General features: G+C 39.5%; 1 non-coding gene across 1 annotated transcript; it reads left to right on the top strand.

The window, feature by feature from the left end:
- Window positions 1–726: 726 nt before the first annotated feature.
- On the top strand, window positions 727–799 carry Trnas-gga (transfer RNA serine (anticodon GGA)). Its single transcript has one exon. It is a non-coding gene; the product is annotated as a tRNA-Ser (tRNA).
- The last annotated feature ends 4,676 nt before the right edge of the window (window positions 800–5,475 follow it).

The raw sequence follows: 5,475 nt of genomic DNA on the forward strand, positions 1-5,475 counted from the left end.
CAATGCAGGCCACAAATTATGGGAGAATGTTTTTATAAAATTCATTGGATGTGCATGTTTTGGTGAATGTTATTGTGGATTTTGTTTGTTTTGGGAGAGTATGCCCTAGAAAGGAGTTACTCGAATTTGACTTGGCTTATCTGCTAGAACCCATAAAACATATTATCATATGTGGCTGACAAAACTAGGAGTGGACAGAATCAGATTTGACCGCATATTCCAAGTCTCATTAAAATGCGTACCAAATTGTTTGGATTCGTATCATCAACCGTTGACTACATTAGCTATTTCTCTCGGCACTGTAAACCCGGTAGAAATGGTTGCAATCTACCAAAACAAACATTTCACGATCCACACACAATGAACATTGAACATTATAAAAGTTGGATTTGAATGTTTCGTGTTCCACTCGTCAGTAACTAACACCAACTTGATGTCAGTTAAACTATCCGAAATAACACCAAATCGGCGCCAGTTGGACACTAAATCCAAACAGTTCACACAACATATGTGAATCATGATGTAGTCCTAACGGATATGTTTCTGACAATACCCATCTCTAGTTGTTGCTTTTGATAGCAAGGTTAGGAAAACGATACAATGAAATGTTGTATTTGTGAAGTGTTTATGTCTTCTCGCGGATAAACGAGTTTTTGCCTTCGCTTACGCTAACTCTGTGGCGGTGATCACGATACTGTTGGGAATATGTGATGACATCATCACAGTTCCTCGATGGCGGAGTGGTTAACGCACCCAACTGGAGACTGGGAGATCGCAGGTTCGATTCCTGCTTGAGGACATATCTTTTCTCAGTGTTTCCAATAAAAAAGGTGAATTTTCACTGTTTCTTCAATCTCACCGTTCCGGTCATCCTTTCTCTGTCAATGTTCCAGTGGACACGTTCAGAAAAATCCTTGAAAACAGGAAAAAACAAAGACGCGCGTCAAAACAATGTACTAATTTCTTTGTTTGTTTAGTGCTTATTTGACCAATCTAAACCACTGGGTTTATAATGTGCGTGGGGAATACGCAAGGTCTTGTCTGAGTGAAGGATAACTTTTTGAATTCTATATGAGGCTTCAGAATTGACAATTCGCAAGAACAATTCAAACCCAATTTGTGGCAGTCATATCAGCACGAAGAACAAATGTTTTATTGACATGTTCAATGGTTTTCATAAAACATTAAATCATCTTTAAACCTTTTAATTGTTCATATCTTATTGTGTACTTGCATATGCTTTGGAATAGTATATGCACTGTGTTACTGTCAAGTTAACCATATTTCTTCATGAGAAGAAATGTGCAAACGTGATATCTGCGACCTTGAACCTATCTGCTGTGGTTTTTGTGAGGCGTATTTAGCCAACAATGTTGTGGTGTTAACGCTCGTCTTATGAAGGAAGCACTTGTAGCTGGGAAGGCACTGTTTAATTGCCCCCCATCTAGGACAGAGTTGAACGGCCGTTCAATTCGGTCTTATATTGCCGACACCAATAACGATCAACCGCCGCTAGCTGATTTGCCTGGGCAAGTGCAACAACTTTTTGATGTTGTCGCTGATTTGAGCAGGAAAATAGATGATTTTGCTGGTAAGTCACAACCGATAAAAACTATCTCTGGGTAGCCAGCTTGGCCCCGACTGGGTGTAAAATGCCGCCGGGAAGACCGCAGGCCAGATATTGTGACACCTGCTGCTAGTGGAACTAAGCCAATTGATCTAAGCGATTTGTCAGTGCCGTCTATCGTGCAAGCTGCTTCACCGGAAAAGTTCTGGTTGTGTCTGTCCTGTTTAAACCCGCTAATTACCGACAGTGATATACAGCAGATGGTATCACGTTGCCTAAACTCGCAGGACCCTGCTGTCGTTGTTCCCAAAGGAAAAGATATCACCAACTTGACATTTGTGTCCTACAAAGTTGGGCTTGATTCCGGTTTGAAGGATTTAGCATTGGATCCTGCGTCATGGCCGGCTGGAATGCGGTTCCGTGAATTCATTATGCTGCCAAAAAACCGGGTTAGCTGTTCCCTGCCTCGTTACTTCCACCGTCCCCGGAAAATGTGCACCAAGCGCGGTTGATGCAAACAACACGATACGAGTGTATTATCAAAATACGAGAGGATTAGGAACGAAGGTGAACGATGTATATTTGGCTGTTATGGATGGATACTATGACGTTTATGTTCTAACTGAAACCTGGTTGAATGTTAAGATTAACTCTGTACAGCTATTTGGCGATTCATTCACTGTGTACCGAGCTGATCGCAATACCACTAACAGTGCCCGCTCGCGTGGCGGTAGGGTTTTTGTGGCTGTTTCGAACATTCTCATCTCTTGTCGGATTGCGGAAGGAAGATTCTCTTCCATTGAGAGTGTCTAGGTGAAACTTAGCAGAGCATCTAGAAACTGTTTCATTGGAGCTGCCTACATACCTCCGGAAAAGCAACATGACTGTAATATTGAGTTCTATCGCAGATTCTATTGACGAATTGTTCCTGTTTGGAGATTTCAACCAACCCGGGCTCATTTGGACTCCATCTGGTCACGATTTTGCATTCCTCGACCCGACTGCTTCGACCTCCACTCCTGCGAGTCGTCTCCTAATTGACGGAATAGCCTTTCATAGACTGAAACAGGTTAGTCTAATTTCCAATCATCAGTCCCGCTTTCTGGACCTAGTTTTTGTCAGTGAAAGTGCAGTAAGTGAATGGTCTGTTGCGGAGGCGCCCGAAATTTTAGTACCCCTTGACAATCGCCATCCTGCTTTGGAAGTTTTGCTGAAGTTCCGCCGATGTCTTCGTTACGAGGACGAACCGATTTTTGATAAATTCAATTTTCGCAAGACAGATTATTCCGCTCTTCGACGCTCTCTAATGCGGATCAACTGGAATGAGTTGCAACGTTTTGCGACTATGCTGTAACTCACTACAACTGTTTACTTCTGGAATGTGTTGCAGCTTCAGTCCCGAAATATCAACCTGCCAAGAAACCACCTTGGTCCAATGGAACTCTACGCAGACTAAAACGCTTGCGTAGTAAAGAACTTCGTGCTTTTACTAATCGACGATGTACTTTATCGAAGCGATTTTTTTCGCTCGCCAGTAACAATTACTGCAGTTATAACAAGTTTCTCTATAGACGTTACGTAAATCGCATACAACTGAACTTACGTCGGAACCCCAAGGGATTCTGGTCGTTTGTTAACACTAAGAGGAAGGAAACTGGTCTCCCATCAGAAATGTTTCTCGACAACGATGAAGCTTTCTCTGCTGAAGATAAGTGCAGCTGTTTTGCACGGCACTTTTCGAGCGTCTTCTCTCGAGATTCGGCTTCGCCTGAGGTGATTGACAACGCTGTTCGAGACGTCCCTTCTGACATTTTCAGCATGGATGTTTTCGTCATCGAAATATCTCGCGTGTAGTCTTCCCAAACTCTCCCACTCATCCTTATCACTAGCGAAGGACTACAGGGTACGTAGATGATGGGTTCTTTACATAGCCTATCATCCATCTTTGCTTGAGCTACCCAAAAATTGAAATCACCTCTAGTCACGGCCGGGTCTCTTGTCAGAATCTCGTTAACCATTTCTGGACCAACGTTTTTCTACCACGTATAGGGTCCCGAAACTATTTTTCCTTAGAACTGTTGGCGTCAAGAAACACGAAACACGTGGTTTAATAAAGAGAGGTACTTCTTTTGCAGTGCTAGAAGCTGCTCAATATTTACCTTCCGATCTAGTCCTATTGCATGAAAAAGGTAATTAAGGGAAATCTAAATTAGAAAGTTTTAGCAGTTTTCAACAATATTGCCAGGCTAAGAAAATATTCCAAAATTTCATTTTAACCATTAACAGAAACTATCCCTGGCAGCACTGCTTCAGCGGAACGTAATCAGATTAATTGTAATAACTTCTGTTCTACTGCTAATAATTAAAGCTTTTAATGCTAAAATGAAAGATCTTAGTCGATTTTATTAGCCTTACTTGTCGTTGTGTAAACCAAAAGTTATAGTCATTTAGAAACGTGGTTGTTTACCAACAAGAGGGCATCAGGGGGTTAAAGATGCCATTGGAATTCTGAGCAGGAATCAATTGTTGAAGGGGATAATATGAGAAGAGCAATATTGTGTCAAAGTCCACTGGAACTCAGAGCAGGATATTTACACCGAATTTCAATGAAAATAGGACCATGATTCTATCAGTATCTGGAACAAATCATAATCTTCAGCGGAGTTATATCTTGAGAAGGATTCCATCAGACATTTAAGAAGCTTTTCTCTAGAATCCTGCATCAAAATCCAGAGAAAAAACCGTAGAAATACGGATAAAAATTGAATCGAAAATCTGAAACAGATTCCATTGGGATGCTAAGAAAACTTGGATCAGAATACTGGAAGGTATCCAAACAGAATCCTGAGAAGTATGTCATCATTATCCCAAGAGATAACCAGATACCAACTAAGCAATGTATGTATGTATAATCCCAGCCAACATTTTGATTCACTTTAATAAGTTGCAATTTGATTAACTGCACTCTTCAACGATATGAATTGATTGTATAAAATGCACAGATCTCTTCTATGTGAACAAAAGTGGAGGCCATATACGTACAACAAATCGGTATAGTAGAACTATGTGATTTACGACGAATTTTGATCTCATCAGAAGCATTATACAATCATCTAGCTTATCATTTTGAGTTTAGATATGATCAACTTTACAATCACACATGAAGGTTTATGCAGCTTAAGGTCTCCAATGTGGTAACAAGAAATATTTTTTAAAAACTAATATTATAAAAATAAAAAACATGATGAAATTTCCATAATTCTGTTATAAGACACAGTTCTGCCGCCCACACTGGTAGATATGTTTTTCATGGGTGAGGTTGGAGTTACTGGAACATCAATTATTAAAATTACCTGCTACGATTTACTTCCAGTTTTGAACCTGAGATCTTCGTATTCCCAGCATAGCCGCTATGTACTCATCTATTTATACACTGTCAAACAACGATTATATTTGATCATTTTTATCACTTTGTGATTACGATCTAAAAATACCATAATCCAACCTAAATATGGCACTCCAATGATACCTTCTACACCTGTCAAATCACAACCTATTGTTTTTTGTTCAAATATTGAACTAGTCTGGTGGAGAATTTGCGAAGTGCTATAAGGAGGTGACTATTTTTTTAAACGATTTTGCAACTTAATCCAATTGCAAATTAATTTCTATACAATGTTTTAAAATTGTCTTTATTATTCCGCCTGTACAATTTTGTTTTAAGTTGTAGTGGACTAATAAATAACTTCAAGTCAACATTGTATTTCGATCACAGATTTGCATTTTATGTGAACTTTTTACAACAAAACATAATTTTTGCTAGCACTATTTGTAATTTTGATTTAGTCTGTCATTATTTGTAATTTATAGTAAACTTTTATATACGATTGCTGGTTTGCTGGGATGAC

Source organism: Topomyia yanbarensis, chromosome 2, assembly GCF_030247195.1.
Source record: "Topomyia yanbarensis strain Yona2022 chromosome 2, ASM3024719v1, whole genome shotgun sequence".
Classification (NCBI taxonomy): domain Eukaryota; kingdom Metazoa; phylum Arthropoda; class Insecta; order Diptera; family Culicidae; genus Topomyia; species Topomyia yanbarensis.